Raw genomic sequence first — 15527 nt, 5'->3', positions numbered from 1 at the left:
ACAGATGCCATGAAAAGCCCCATTGCGATGCCAGCACACGTGATGAACGCGGCACAGCACTTCATCTCATTTAAAGTAAGATGAATTGCCTGTTTATTAGAAGGTTCAGTCACCGAGACAAAAAGGGCAAACTTTTGGAAAGGATGACAATTGTTTGAAACGCTTTTGTTTCCTCCAGGTATAGGCACGACGTTCCCTGATGGTCTAGTGGCTAGGATTCGGCGCTTTCACCGCCGCGGCCCGGGTTCGATTCCCGGTCAGGGAATGCTGGCGTGGCATAGGATGAGTCGGTTGCCTGTATAGCCGCGCAAGTAATTTAGTCAAACAAGCCAAATTTGGAAGTGGGTGATCAGTGTTTGATTTACTTTTTGCTCCATCCCTCCCCACGCTCATGGATCCCTGGTGGTCTAGTGGCTAGGATTCGGCGCTCTCACCGCCGCGGCCCGGGTTCGATTCCCGGTCAGGGAACGCAGGAATGGCATGAGGTGAGTCGGCTGCGACAATAGCGATGCCAGTCGTTTAGTTTGTTAGCGGTGATCAGTGTATGGCTCCCTGAAGGTCCAGTGGCGAGTACTGGGCACTCTCACCGCCGCGGCCCGGGCTCGATTCCCAGTCAGGAAAGCTGGTCTTACCACTATCAGGCACTTGTGTGTGACCTCCCAAGGCACCATCCAATCCCCATCTGATGAGGAATAACTGTACGTACACAGAAGATGGATAGAGGTTTCCCCCGAAAAGTGAAAGGCGTGCAATCAGCGACCTAGGAGGTGCCCGAGTCCCTGTGGATCGGACAGGACTTTGAACCCCATCAGCTTGGCGGGAAGCAGCCACCATCACAACCGTGGCAAGTACTTACCGAAACACAACATGTCCGTTTTCATACAAGCCTTGCGTCGTTTTCCACGCTTTTGAAAGACCGCACTGCGAGTGATTTAACACAGCTTCACATTGCTCCTGAAGACAAGCTGACTGTTCTGCAGACTTTTCAGATCATGCATTGGCCGGGAATCGAACCCGGGTCAACTGCTTGGGAAGCAGCTATGCTCGCCACTATACCACCAATGCCATGGGAAGCCCCTTTGCAATGCCAGCACACACGATGGAGACGCAACAGCACGTGCACTGAAGTTCAGAAAGTCGACTATTTGTGAGTCCAGAATGCCATTTGCAAGCACTGCCCTCCTCCATTTCAGCAGTTTTCAAAAGCCGCGCAGCACACACGTTTTGGTTCAGTTCATCACCTTAAGAGCGCACGCCCATCTGATGAGGGAAGGAACGGATAAAGGTTGAGGCCTCCGTAGTTGGCAGGATTCGAACCTGCGCGGGGAAACCCCAATGGATTTCTAGTCCATCGCCTTGACCACTCGGCCACAACTACCTCCCCTCCGCTTTTCAAAGGGTTGAGGCAACATTACAGATTTTAAAGGACCATGTTTACAGTGTCAGCCCAATTGGATTAAACAGGCTGCTGTGAATATGAGAGCAACCATAACTTGCACGCATGAAAATATCAGCCACAAACATGTTAAGCAGGACTGCCGCTAGATTTGAACCCTGTGAAAGGTCTTTTCCACGAGCACAAGTTTTGATCTAACATGACCTAATCTGTCTGTCTGTGTAAAATCAGGGAATTCTCAAATCTAGTGTGGTTGATAGCTTGACGCAAAGAGCCTGCGAGTGCTTCTTGTCGTTCACAGCAGAGAAAATGCAGTTTGTCATCAAGCCCAATCAAGTGGGCTGTCACACATAAGGGCTATTTAAAATACGATGAATTGCCTGCTTATTAGAAAGTTCAGTCACTGAGACAAAAAAGGCAAAGTTTGGGAGAGGGCGACAATTGTTTGATCCAGGTCTGTTTCCTCCAGTTGGGGGTAAGCGGCTCCCTGATGGTCTAGTGGCTAGGATTCGGCGCTCTCACCGCCGCGGCCCGGGTTCGATTCCCGGTCAGGGAAAGCTGAGGAGGCATGACGTGAGTTGGCTGCCTATATAGCGATGCCAGTAATTTAATCAAACCAGCCCAATTTTGTCAAGGGTGATCAGTCTTTGATTTCCCTTTGCGTCATCCTTTCTCACCTTCACGGCTCCCAAACGCTCTGGTGGCTAGTATTTGGCACTCTCGCCGCCGCGGCCGGGGCTGTATTCCCAGTCAGGGAAGCTGGTCTTACCACTATGATGCACCTGTTATCTCCACAGAGCCTGCTTCTCTCAGTTTCTCCCAAGGCGGGATTCAGTACCCGTCTCTGATCCACCCCAGTGACCCTGATGAGGAATAACTGTACGCGCACGGAAGATGGATAGAGGTTTCCCCTGAAAAGTGAAAGACGCGTAATCAGCGACCTACGTGAAGCCCCAGTTCCTGTGATTGGCCAGGAGTTTGAACCCGAGCCGCTTGGCGGGAGGCAGCCACCGTCATAACTGCGGCAGGTATTTACTGAAACACAACCTGTCGATTTTCATTACAAGCCTGGCAGCGTTTTCCACAATTTTCAAACACTGTACTACAACTGGTTTAAAAGAACTTCACGCTACTCGGAGTACGACCCGACGGTGCAGCAGACTTTTCGGATCGCGCCTTGGCCGGGAATCGAACCCCCGGGCCAGGTAACTGCTTGGGAAGCGGCTATGCCCGCCACGACACCACAGATGCCATGAAAAGCCCCATTGCGATGCCAGCACACGTGATGAACGCGGCACAGCACTTCATCTCATTTAAAGTAAGATGAATTGCCTGTTTATTAGAAGGTTCAGTCACCGAGACAAAAAGGGCAAACTTTTGGAAAGGATGACAATTGTTTGAAACGCTTTTGTTTCCTCCAGGTATAGGCACGACGTTCCCTGATGGTCTATTGGCTAGGATTCGGCGCTTTCACCGCCGCGGCCCGGGTTCGATTCCCGGTCAGGGAATGCTGGCGTGGCATAGGATGAGTCGGTTGCCTGTATAGCCGCGCAAGTAATTTAGTCAAACAAGCCAAATTTGGAAGTGGGTGATCAGTGTTTGATTTACTTTTTGCTCCATCCCTCCCCACGCTCATGTATCCCTGGTGGTCTAGTGGCTAGGATTCGGCGCTCTCACCGCCGCGGCCCGGGTTCGATTCCCGGTCAGGGAACGCAGGAATGGCATGAGGTGAGTCGGCTGCGACAATAGCGATGCCAGTCGTTTAGTTTGTTAGCGGTGATCAGTGTATGGCTCCCTGAAGGTCCAGTGGCGAGTTCTGGGCACTCTCACCGCCGCGGCCCGGGCTCGATTCCCAGTCAGGAAAGCTGGTCTTACCACTATCAGGCACTTGTGTGTGACCTCCCAAGGCACCATCCAATCCCCATCTGATGAGGAATAACTGTACGTACACAGAAGATGGATAGAGGTTTCCCCCGAAAAGTGAAAGGCGTGCAATCAGCGACCTAGGAGGTGCCCGAGTCCCTGTGGATCGGACAGGACTTTGAACCCCATCAGCTTGGCGGGAAGCAGCCACCATCACAACCGTGGCAAGTACTTACCGAAACACAACATGTCCGTTTTCATACAAGCCTTGCGTCGTTTTCCACGCTTTTGAAAGACCGCACTGCGAGTGATTTAACACAGCTTCACATTGCTCCTGAAGACAAGCTGACTGTTCTGCAGACTTTTCAGATCATGCATTGGCCGGGAATCGAACCCGGGTCAACTGCTTGGGAAGCAGCTATGCTCGCCACTATACCACCAACGCCATGGGAAGCCCCTTTGCAATGCCAGCACACACGATGGAGACGCAACAGCACGTGCACTGAAGTTCAGAAAGTCGACTATTTGTGAGTCCAGAATGCCATTTGCAAGCACTGCCCTCCTCCATTTCAGCAGTTTTCAAAAGCCGCGCAGCACACACGTTTTGGTTCAGTTCATCACCTTAAGAGCGCACGCCCATCTGATGACGGAAGGAACGGATAAAGGTTGAGGCCTCCGTAGTTGGCAGGATTCGAACCTGCGCGGGGAAACCCCAATGGATTTCTAGTCCATCGCCTTGACCACTCGGCCACAACTATCTCCCCTCCGCTTTTCAAAGGGTTGAGGCAACATTACAGATTTTAAAGGACCATGTTTACAGTGTCAGCCCAATTGGATTAAACAGGCTGCTGTGAATATGAGAGCAACCATAACTTGCACGCATGAAAATATCAGCCACAAACATGTTAAGCAGGACTGCCGCTAGATTTGAACCCTGTGAAAGGTCTTTTCCACGAGCACAAGTTTTGATCTAACATGACCTAATCTGTCTGTCTGTGTAAAATCAGGGAATTCTCAAATCTAGTGTGGTTGATAGCTTGACGCAAAGAGCCTGCGAGTGCTTCTTGTCGTTCACAGCAGAGAAAATGCAGTTTGTCATCAAGCCCAATCAAGTGGGCTGTCACACATAAGGGCTATTTAAAATACGATGAATTGCCTGCTTATTAGAAAGTTCAGTCACTGAGACAAAAAAGGCAAAGTTTGGGAGAGGGCGACAATTGTTTGATCCAGGTCTGTTTCCTCCAGTTGGGGGTAAGCGGCTCCCTGATGGTCTAGTGGCTAGGATTCGGCGCTCTCACCGCCGCGGCCCGGGTTCGATTCCCGGTCAGGGAAAGCTGAGGAGGCATGACGTGAGTTGGCTGCCTATATAGCGATGCCAGTAATTTAATCAAACCAGCCCAATTTTGTCGAGGGTGATCAGTCTTTGATTTCCCTTTGCGTCATCCTTTCTCACCTTCACGGCTCCCAAACGCTCTGGTGGCTAGTATTTGGCACTCTCGCCGCCGCGGCCGGGGCTGTATTCCCAGTCAGGGAAGCTGGTCTTACCACTATGATGCACCTGTTATCGCCACAGAGCCTGCTTCTCTCAATTTCTCCCAAGGCGGGATTCAGTACCCGTCTCTGATCCACCCCAGTGACCCTGATGAGGAATAACTGTACGCGCACGGAAGATGGATAGAGGTTTCCCCTGAAAAGTGAAAGACGCGTAATCAGCGACCTACGTGAAGCCCCAGTTCCTGTGATTGGCCAGGAGTTTGAACCCGAGCCGCTTGGCGGGAGGCAGCCACCGTCATAACTGCGGCAGGTATTTACTGAAACACAACCTGTCGATTTTCATTACAAGCCTGGCAGCGTTTTCCACAATTTTCAAACACTGTACTACAACTGGTTTAAAAGAACTTCACGCTACTCGGAGTACGACCCGACGGTGCAGCAGACTTTTCGGATCGCGCCTTGGCCGGGAATCGAACCCCCGGGCCGGGTAACTGCTTGGGAAGCGGCTATGCCCGCCACGACACCACAGATGCCATGAAAAGCCCCATTGCGATGCCAGCACACGTGATGAACGCGGCACAGCACTTCATCTCATTTAAAGTAAGATGAATTGCCTGTTTATTAGAAGGTTCAGTCACCGAGACAAAAAGGGCAAACTTTTGGAAAGGATGACAATTGTTTGAAACGCTTTTGTTTCCTCCAGGTATAGGCACGACGTTCCCTGATGGTCTAGTGGCTAGGATTCGGCGCTTTCACCGCCGCGGCCCGGGTTCGATTCCCGATCAGGGAATGCTGGCGTGGCATAGGATGAGTCGGTTGCCTGTATAGCCGCACAAGTAATTTAGTCAAACAAGCCAAATTTGGAAGTGGGTGATCAGTGTTTGATTTACTTTTTGCTCCATCCCTCCCCACGCTCATGGATCCCTGGTGGTCTAGTGGCTAGGATTCGGCGCTCTCACCGCCGCGGCCCGGGTTCGATTCCCGGTCAGGGAATGCTGGCGTGGCATAGGATGAGTCGGTTGCCTGTATAGCCGCGCAAGTAATTTAGTCAAACAAGCCAAATTTGGAAGTGGGTGATCAGTGTTTGATTTACTTTTTGCTCCATCCCTCCCCACTCTCATGTATCCCTGGTGGTCTAGTGGCTAGGATTCGGCGTTCTCACCGCCGCGGCCCGGGTTCGATTCCCGGTCAGGGAACGCAGGAATGGCATGAGGTGAGTCGGCTGCGACAATAGCGATGCCAGTCGTTTAGTTTGTTAGCGGTGATCAGTGTATGGCTCCCTGAAGGTCCAGTGGCGAGTACTGGGCACTCTCACCGCCGCGGCCCGGGCTCGATTCCCAGTCAGGAAAGCTGGTCTTACCACTATCAGGCACTTGTGTGTGACCTCCCAAGGCACCATCCAATCCCCATCTGATGAGGAATAACTGTACGTACACAGAAGATGGATAGAGGTTTCCCCCGAAAAGTGAAAGGCGTGCAATCAGCGACCTAGGAGGAGCCCGAGTCCCTGTGGATCGGACAGGACTTTGAACCCCATCAGCTTGGCGGGAAGCAGCCACCATCACAACCGTGGCAAGTACTTACCGAAACACAACATGTCCGTTTTCATACAAGCCTCGCGTCGTTTTCCACGCTTTTGAAAGACCGCACTGCGAGTGATTTAACACAGCTTCACATTGCTCCTGAAGACAAGCTGACTGTTCTGCAGACTTTTCAGATCATGCATTGGCCGGGAATCGAACCCGGGTCAACTGCTTGGGAAGCAGCTATGCTCGCCACTATACCACCAACGCCATGGGAAGCCCCTTTGCAATGCCAGCACACACGATGGAGACGCAACAGCACGTGCACTGAAGTTCAGAAAGTCGACTATTTGTGAGTCCAGAATGCCATTTGCAAGCACTGCCCTCCTCCATTTCAGCAGTTTTCAAAAGCCGCGCAGCACAAACGTTTTGGTTCAGTTCATCACCTTAAGAGCGCACGCCCATCTGATGACGGAAGGAACGGATAAAGGTTGAGGCCTCCGTAGTTGGCAGGATTCGAACCTGCGCGGGGAAACCCCAATGGATTTCTAGTCCATCGCCTTGACCACTCGGCCACAACTATCTCCCCTCCGCTTTTCAAAGGGTTGAGGCAACATTACAGATTTTAAAGGACCATGTTTACAGTGTCAGCCCAATTGGATTAAACAGGCTGCTGTGAATATGAGAGCAACCATAACTTGCACGCATGAGAATATCAGCCACAAACATCTTAAGCAGGACTGCCGCTAGATTTGAACCCTGTGAAAGGTCTTTTCCACGAGCACAAGTTTTGATCTAACATGACCTAATCTGTCTGTCTGTGTAAAATCAGGGAATTCTCAAATCTAGTGTGGTTGATAGCTTGACGCAAAGAGCCTGTGAGTGCTTCTTGTCGTTCACAGCAGAGAAAATACAGTTTGTCATCAAGCCCAATCAAGTGGGCTGTCACACATACGGGCTATTTAAAATACGATGAATTGCCTGCTTATTAGAAAGTTCAGTCACTGAGACAAAAAAGGCAAAGTTTTGGAGAGGGTGACAATTGTTTGATCCAGGCCTGTTTCCTCCAGTTGGGGGTAAGCGGCTCCCTGATGGTCTAGTGGCTAGGATTCGCCACTCTCACTGCCGCGGCCGGGGTTCGATTCCCGGTTAGGAAAGCTCGTCTTACAACACGCTTGTGTGTGTGACCTCCCAAGGCTGCTTGTCTGGCTTTCTCCCAAGGCATGATCCAATACCCATCTCTGATCTTGATCTTCCTTTAAAATGTGTGTTGTCGCCAGGGGAATGGGTGAAGCAGGATTGGCATCAGGCTGGTGCTACCAGCCAAGGCAGCAGAAGTGAGTAACATGGAGGTCTTAGGCCAGGAAGTCTGCACAGAGATTGCTTGCATCGAGGCCTGTGAGAGGGCATAGCATGTATGAAATAGAGCACACACATTCCAGTAAAATAAAATTTTTACTCACCCATCTGGAAAGGACACGGATGATTTCTAAGATAGCACTTGGTAGATTTGTGTATTCTCATGCTTAACTATCATAATGATGGTCTAGATGATAATTCAGTGGAACTCCTACATGCTTGTAAAGATGTACAATGCAATTATGTAGGAAAAATTATTTTGACCTGATAAGAGATCATCAGGTGCTTTTTGGCTTATTGCCTTCATCAGGATACATACATACACAGACATCAAAAACACATGTTCTGCTGCCACACAGAGGACTGTGACTTTGGGTGAAAACTTGTCTGTGTTTTGACTGCAGGCTAACAAGGCCTTCTCATTCCTTTCACACCATTACAGCTTCCATTAAAGACAGAGAGAGAGATGGGTAGAAAGCAATGATTAGAGGAGAGTGCAGTCCAGAAAGAGAGAGTCATGAAAGAGGACGAGATGAAGACAGATAGACAAAGTGGTAAGAATGAGGAGGTGTCTGTGAGGTATTCAAATTCTGTCTGCTGTTTGATTCTCAGGAGGATTGAGAGGAAGGCAATAAGGTGAGTTTTTGATGCAGAAATTTATATTTATTTATTAAAAGACAGAACAGGGAGCAGCTATGGAAGAAAATGGGTGGATGTTGTTCTGCCTTTATTATTTTAGCACAATAGAGATACTCAGTGAGGAGCTAAAATATCTGAATGTTAATAGATCAATTCACCCGAAAGACAACAGATTTACTCATTTACCATCAATGGTATTTAGCAATGCAGATGAATTAAATTACATTTGTATCTCTGTTCAAAGATGGTCTGTGGGGTAAGATGTGAATTTCCTCCTTAATTCTCATCATCCTCATCTGGGATTCTCATCATCTGCTTATTGTATCCACTGTTTCCCCCAGACCTGCACCTCTCTCTCTGTCCATCCTCCTCCTTACTGACAAGAAGTTGTGCTCTGTGTGGGAGGGTCCTCGCTGATATTTCATGTAGTAAAAGGTTTTTACTGTTCAAATTGAGATATGTCTGTGTCACGGCATAGGTAGTACTGGAGAAATGGATTATTTGGGGATTATTTAATTTCCATTAAACATTATAGCTATACCAACTACTAACAGGCCATAACATTTACTAAATCCTTTGGTTGCTAACGAACAAGAAAGGATGCAGGCATACCTGAACCCAGATGAGCTCAACTCATCTGCTGCAGCATCACTTGTTGCATGTTTGGGGCCCACCTGGTCTTCTGGTTCATTGCCAACTGTGCACTGAGCTTGGTGTTGGTTTCAGGTGCAAACAGAAACTAAACAATAATACTTCAGGAAGGGTTTTTAATCACTGTTGATCACAGTTTTGACAAAGGAGTTCCTTGTTATTTGTTGCACACAAACTGTCTTGCATTGGTGTCTCCTTCCTCCTCCTCTCATTCTCTTCTCTTTTTTAAGTGTCTGCCCTCTGACCAGCTCATGGTAGATAAGGGTTTGTTTATACTATATCAGAACTAGTTCATACAATGTGGTGTTCAACCACATTGAAAATCAAATGTTTCTAGTTGTTCTAAATAGCTAAACTTAAAAACAGAGTGAAAAGTCAGTCATCAAGGATAGAGAAAGATGAAATATAGTTTAATCAACAAGCTTTCCTAGAAGGCATGCGCAATGTTGCATTTGGTTGCTCACAAGAGAAGTGACTGAAATAGTTGAGTAAACAATGAAAAAAGAGTTAACGAGAGACATTGATTTGGGGAAGTAACAGAAATAGCCTCCTAATTCAGAATAGCCTCCCGTCAGAAAGGTGTGGGGGGTGGATTCTCTAAGCTATTCAACCATATGACAGGCAGTTTTGCCAGAGTATACTGGCCTCTTAAGACCTGACTCAGCAACAAATCAACAGGGCAACCTGTGACCATGACAGTCTGTGTGAGTGGGTTCCTGTACCCTGTGGTCTCTATGGTTAGCCTATATCTCAAATAGTGTTACAGTATTTCCATACTTCCTGTCTTCTTTTTTTCCAGATTCCTCTCCCTTCCATCATCTCTTCCTCTGTCTATTCATTCTCTTCATCTCCTCCTTCGTCTGGACAGGGGAGTTTCTCTTGCAGCAGTGGAGTTGTCTATAGAGGAGAGCAGCAGGATTAGCAGTGATTTCCATTCAGATAGGTAGTTAGATAGTTATTGACAGTTCTCATAAAAATGACACTGACTTAGATATAGATATAGACATAGACTTGGACTTAATTAATATGACACTTTCCAGCTAATTAAACTGAACAACATTAATTTGTATAGTGTCCTCTGTAGCTCCAAAGTCTGAAAATAATAACTCTGGTGATGTCATAGTGATGTCTTCTAGGTTGCCTTAGCTTGGGCTTGGAAACTAAACTATAATAACCTGCATTAAAATAGGGGTGGAGTTTGAAAGACATGAGTGTTTTTAAGGTATGGAGCCCGGGAGGATCTTGATTCAATAATTTGTGCTCTCAATTTTGTTATTTTGTGCCCTCAATTTAATATTTAGTGCTCTTGATTTAATAATTTGTGCTTTCAATTTAACAGAATGTCATTCTCTCATCCTGTGTACACCCATACAGGGATCGCTTGCTTTTAATAAGGTTTTATTTTGATCTTGGACTAAGATATGTGGATATACTGTCATGATCCTGTCTATCTCTGTCTATAGTTGCCATTATCCACCAATCCACCAAATGCTCTCAGACGTTTTCCTTATTTGTTATACTGGACTGAGGCCCTTGTACAGGACATTGAAGTTTGCTTTCACATTTGTGGTGAAATGTGACTAAAGAGTTTAACATTTATTTCTGTAGATTTGAGTAATTTGTATTTACAGCCTCTGTGTGTCACCTAAGAACTGCATCATCATTAAATTGTAAATAAGAGAGTTTGCATCTTATAGTGTACTTGTGTATTTAGTTTATATTCATGTATATTCTTAGATGGGTTCATGCATGTCTGTTAATTATGAAGAGGATTGTGTTTTCTGGTTTCTTGGTTTTCTGCTGCTTGGGGTTTTTCTTCCTGTGTCTGTTCTGCCTTTCCCTTCACACTTTCTCTCCACACCTGCCCTACATCAGCCTTGTTAGCCTTGCCCTTTTCCCATTGTTTTCCCCAGCCTATTAGCTTCTTTCCTGTACCCCTGTTTCTGCTCTTTGGTCGCTTTGGCTGTATGTTTAGGATTGTTGTCCTGCTGAATAATGAAATGTGCCCCAGTGAGTTTTGATGTATTTGTCTGAATGTGAGAACACAGAATTCTCCAGTATACCTCTGTATTCATTCTGTTGCTTCTGTCAGCAGTGAAATCTTCAATAAATGCCAAATTGCCACTTCCATTGGCAGGCATACATGCCCAAGCCATAATAGAAGCACTGCCATGTTTGACAGATGATCTGCTCGGTTTTGGCTCATGAGCTGTTCCTCTTTTTCTCCACACTTTCTTCATTCCATCATTTTGATAAAGGTTGATTTTTATTTCATTGGTCCATGGAACTTTGTTCCAGAGCTCTTTCACTTTCTTTTTGTATGTTTTTGTGGCCTTTCTGCTTTTGAGGCTTACCAGGGATTTGCATCTTGTGGTGAATTCTCTGAGTTATGGTCATGAAGTCTTCTCTTGATCGTTGATGAGGAAACATGCCTGCCTACATCCCCAAGAGCATTCTTGACTTGCTGTGCAGTTATAAAGGGCTTTTTATTCAACATGCAAATGATTTTCTACTTATCCACAAGTCTTCTGCTCCTCAGTCTACCAGCTCATTTTCCTGTGTTCACCTTTAGAATGAAACCAACTGTTGATTCTTTCCAAACCAACTACTTTTGATTTCTCTTTGATAGATTTTTCATTTTTTTCAGTCTCATTATTATCACCTTCATTTGCATGGTCACACTGAAACAACACCCAGCTGCACAAGAAACATTTAGTAGTGTCCAATTACTTACAAACCGTTGCAATTTGGGCACTATGTGTTAAGAAGGCTGTATCTCCCACACAGTTCTTTCTATATTTATGTAAACCTACTCAAATTAAAGCTGAGAGTTGGCACTTCAATGTAGTATCCATTATTTTATTTCAAATTGAATGTGCTGGAGCACAGAGCCTGAAAAACAAAAAAATATGTAACTGTCCAAATACTGTCTGGACTGTGTGTCTTATTTTGTTTTCTCTTTTACTTTTCTTATTTTCTACTCTTCAAATAATGAGACAGCTCAGTAAACTTTGTATCGGAGAGTTCAAAACTCTAATAAATGTGTTTGCTGTCCATCAAGATACAGTAAGTGATACTTGACAATACCTGACAATGTGTATTTGTGTTAAAATACACATTGAGCTCTCTCTCTCTCTCTAATCACTATACAAACCTGCTGTTGCCTATGAGACATTTAGTATGAAAAGTGAATGATGAATCAACACATAAGTAATGTGTGTGTGTGTGTGTGTGAGAAGTAGAGCAACACTGGAAGAAAGAGGAGGAGTGTTTCACAGTCACACCCCAGAAATGAAAGTGAACCAAAACAATTTCACTACAGAAGACAAAAGTCTATTCATCCTTCACCAGCGTACCTTCATACGTTGCAGACTTGCACACAGGTGAGTACAGTTAATAATATTAAGTGTGTTTAAAAAGAGAACAACGTCAGAAGGTAGAGTTGTATCCATAGTGGAGATTTACCTGTTTTCCTTTACAATAGAAAAGGTTTCAGTGAAGTGCAGTTTAACTTTGTCAGAGTTAGAAAAAAGAGTGTTGAATAATTGAAAATCTGTTGTAAATATGGCCAACATGTTTATATTAGCATGGTCTTCATCAAAGCATTAGCTGAATAAGGTTTAGTGTGACCAGAAGGAAATACAGAATCAATCTTATATGAGAAAAATATGTAGTGCAACATGACAGTCACCAATCACAGACATATAGAAATATGACAAAATAAACTAAATACATAGAGTTAACATAACAAATATTCCTCCTACTTTTTTCAAAATTAATATATGTTAATATTTTAAGGTTAACACTAAAAGAAAAAGTCAGATTTCTAATGCAGTAGGCTCAGATGGCCACATGATGGCAGCATGGCTGTGTTTTCTTTAGTTTGGCTGGTTTCACCTGAACAGAGTGCCTGTGGATAATCTGCACTTGCTTTGATCAGTATTGAAGATGTGTGTCTTCAGTCAGTTTCTGCTCAGTGTTATTTTTTCTTTGTCTTGCTTGTTATAAGTCTGCAGTGGTTTTGCCTGCAGGAGCAAAAAGGCCCTCCCGATATCCAATTTTAATATTAAGCCTTGTGTTACTGTGTTTTACCGACTGTGTTTTCTTGAAGATCTGTAATGTAAGTATTTAAAGTAGTAAGTTAAGAAGAAGCCAAGTTCAATGTCATTACTTCAAAGATTGAAACACCTACTGAAATTTATTCTCATTACTGAGATGATTCCACTTTGATCGTTTATTAATCAAATATAATTTTAGAATTATGTCATTTGGTTTTCTGTTTCTAGACAAGGCAGCAGCCAGCAGTTTCCTCTTTGAAGATCAGTTTCTATGTTCCATCTGTCTGGATGTGTTCATTGATCCAGTCACCATACCATGTGGACACAACTTCTGCAAGACCTGCATCACAGAACACTAGAATATTAATGTCCAAAATAATTGTCCCATGTGTAAAAAGATTTTCAACATGAGACCTGAACTGCAAATCAACACATTAATATCTTAGATGGCTGCTCAGTTCAGACAGTCAGCTGGGAAGAAAACCAGCAAATACTCAAAGCAACAATGTACCAACACAGGAGAAGTACTCTGTGACATCTGCACTGAAACTAAACTGAAGGCTGTGAAGTCCTGCCTGGTGTGTCTGACCTCCTACTGTGAGACTCACCTGGAGCATCATCAGAGAATCCCACGCCTGAAAAGACATAAACTGATCGATCCTGTGGAGAACCTGGAAGACAGAATGTGTAAGAAGCATGATCGACCTCTGGAGCTGTTCTGCAAGACTGACCAGATATGTGTTTGTTAGTTCTGCACTGAGTCTAGTCACATATTTCATCATTTTGCTCCTGTGATAGAAGAATATGAGGGGAAGAAGGTTGCACTGGGGAAAACAGAGGCTGGAATTCAGAAGATGATCCAGGAGAGACGACTGAAGATTCAGCAGATCAAATAGTGAAGCTCAGCAAGGAAGATGCAGACAGAGAGACAGCAGCCAGTGTGCAGGTCTTCACTGCTCTGATCCAGTCTGTTGAGAGAGGTCTGGCTCAGCTCATTGACATGATTGAAGAGAAGCAGAAAACTACAGAGAAACAGGCTGAAGGCTTCGTCAAAGAGCTGGAAGAGGAAATCTCTGAGCTGATGGCCCCCTTACTGGCCCTCCTGTCCTCCTCTCTCTGAAGTTGAAGCCTCAGAAGGTGGGGGTGTTTGTGGATTATGAGGAGGGTCTGGTCTCCTTTTATGATGTAGATGCTGCAACTCTTATCTACTTGTAACTTCACTAACTTTACTAACTCGTAACTTCACTGAGAAACTCTATCTGATCTTTAGTTCCTGTACTAATGATGGTGGTAAAAACTGTGTCCCTCTGATCATCTCTCTTGTCATTCAAACTAATTAGACTTGTGCTTTGATTGTTTTGATGTACTTACATAACCAGTGGTAATGAATCATACATAATTTCATACATGTTTTGTATATATACATATATACATAATTTGTATATTCAGAGTCTGGTTAATGTGGTTATTACTTAAGTCTTTGTTATATCTATTGATATTTTAAGATTCCATTACATTTTTCTGTGGTTTATTCCAGTACAACTTACTGATGTGACACCTATTTACTGACAGTAATTCATAGAATATTTTTCATGTAATAATAATAGTGTAATAGTGCATCACACAATACTGCCATCTTCAATCAGAAGCAGTTGAAAAAACTATTTAAATATGACAAATTAAGAATGATGATGATGATGATGATGATAATAATAAAAGAGTTACATTGTTGTGCATATAAGAGGTGTTGGATTTTGAAATCTTTTTACAGAGCAGTTGATGAAAAAAGTATTTTTGTGATCTGAGCATTTCAAGATTTTATCGAATAAATAACAAAAATGAATGTAAATGCATCAGTGTCATTGGATGTCCATTCTTTTCATGAATCTTTATTTTTTTATGTTTTACTATTATTAAAGTTTAAAAAATAAAATGGCTTTCTTGAAAATGTTGGCAACAGTTCAACTATGGGCATTTTTATTCTAACTATGTTTATCCTACACTGGTATAATGGGGTGAAGATTACAGTACTGACTTAAGACAGAGTATCTGTGTCAAGCTCTTGATACAGCAGCACAGACCCGCCACCCTTAATAAAAAATATTCCTCATATTTTCTTGTTGTAACAGAGAAACATTGTATTAATGTGAAAACTTTCTTGTTTTATTAAGGAGAACGTTTTCTCATATTAGTAGGTGTTTTTATTGTGACAAACATCCAATGGGTTTTCAGAAACCCATCTACAATGTCACTGTGGTTCTTTCTCCAAAATGAGATGCAGAGTGGACAAGATCCCTTGAAGCATCCGCATAATAACAGCCCCATCTGAATTACATTATGTGTAAACCAAAGTAAGACTTGATTAATTCATTCTGCTGTTTTTGATGCAGATATTTCAAACAGTGTTTACATTATTACCCGTATTTATTTTCACCTACAAAAAGAGAACAAGAACATACTCTTTTTATATAAAGAAACTGAACAAATATTTTGGTGACCGGTATACAGCCAGGTAATGTATTACAGTTGGCAGGCCATATGTCA

At 44.3% G+C, this 15527-nt stretch overlaps 1 long non-coding RNA gene and 15 other non-coding genes across 18 annotated transcripts; 10 read left to right on the top strand and 6 right to left on the bottom strand.

Moving 5' to 3' along the window:
* The first annotated feature begins 193 nt into the window (after positions 1-193).
* trnae-uuc lies at positions 194-265 on the top strand. The gene has a single exon. It is a non-coding gene; the product is annotated as a tRNA-Glu (tRNA).
* Positions 266-396: 131 nt separating this feature from the next.
* trnae-cuc lies at positions 397-468 on the top strand. Its single transcript has one exon. It is a non-coding gene; the product is annotated as a tRNA-Glu (tRNA).
* A 525-nt stretch (positions 469-993) lies between these two features.
* Positions 994-1065, bottom strand: trnag-ccc. The gene has a single exon. It is a non-coding gene; the product is annotated as a tRNA-Gly (tRNA).
* A 231-nt stretch (positions 1066-1296) lies between these two features.
* trnas-aga lies at positions 1297-1378 on the bottom strand. Its single transcript has one exon. It is a non-coding gene; the product is annotated as a tRNA-Ser (tRNA).
* A 502-nt stretch (positions 1379-1880) lies between these two features.
* On the top strand, positions 1881-1952 carry trnae-cuc. The gene has a single exon. It is a non-coding gene; the product is annotated as a tRNA-Glu (tRNA).
* Positions 1953-2832: 880 nt separating this feature from the next.
* Positions 2833-2904, top strand: trnae-uuc. The gene has a single exon. It is a non-coding gene; the product is annotated as a tRNA-Glu (tRNA).
* A 131-nt stretch (positions 2905-3035) lies between these two features.
* trnae-cuc lies at positions 3036-3107 on the top strand. The gene has a single exon. It is a non-coding gene; the product is annotated as a tRNA-Glu (tRNA).
* A 525-nt stretch (positions 3108-3632) lies between these two features.
* Positions 3633-3704, bottom strand: trnag-ccc. Its single transcript has one exon. It is a non-coding gene; the product is annotated as a tRNA-Gly (tRNA).
* Positions 3705-3935: 231 nt separating this feature from the next.
* On the bottom strand, positions 3936-4017 carry trnas-aga. Its single transcript has one exon. It is a non-coding gene; the product is annotated as a tRNA-Ser (tRNA).
* Positions 4018-4519: 502 nt separating this feature from the next.
* Positions 4520-4591, top strand: trnae-cuc. The gene has a single exon. It is a non-coding gene; the product is annotated as a tRNA-Glu (tRNA).
* An 880-nt stretch (positions 4592-5471) lies between these two features.
* On the top strand, positions 5472-5543 carry trnae-uuc. The gene has a single exon. It is a non-coding gene; the product is annotated as a tRNA-Glu (tRNA).
* Positions 5544-5674: 131 nt separating this feature from the next.
* trnae-cuc lies at positions 5675-5746 on the top strand. Its single transcript has one exon. It is a non-coding gene; the product is annotated as a tRNA-Glu (tRNA).
* A 131-nt stretch (positions 5747-5877) lies between these two features.
* trnae-cuc lies at positions 5878-5949 on the top strand. The gene has a single exon. It is a non-coding gene; the product is annotated as a tRNA-Glu (tRNA).
* LOC121891063 lies at positions 5917-14663 on the top strand. Of its 3 annotated transcripts, none has more exons than XR_006094027.1 (4): positions 5917-7613; positions 8078-8189; positions 12165-12308; positions 13212-14663. It is a non-coding gene; the product is annotated as an uncharacterized LOC121891063 (long non-coding RNA). The 3 variants fall into 3 exon arrangements; XR_006094026.1 differs by having other exon boundaries at positions 5917-7691; XR_006094025.1 differs by having other exon boundaries at positions 5917-8189.
* trnag-ccc lies at positions 6475-6546 on the bottom strand. The gene has a single exon. It is a non-coding gene; the product is annotated as a tRNA-Gly (tRNA).
* trnas-aga lies at positions 6778-6859 on the bottom strand. Its single transcript has one exon. It is a non-coding gene; the product is annotated as a tRNA-Ser (tRNA).
* Positions 14664-15527: the final 864 nt, after the last annotated feature.

This window comes from Thunnus maccoyii, chromosome 23 (genome assembly GCF_910596095.1).
Source record: "Thunnus maccoyii chromosome 23, fThuMac1.1, whole genome shotgun sequence".
In the NCBI taxonomy this organism is placed as follows: Eukaryota; Metazoa; Chordata; class Actinopteri; order Scombriformes; family Scombridae; genus Thunnus; species Thunnus maccoyii.
This window is presented reverse-complemented; position numbering and strand designations above follow the sequence as displayed.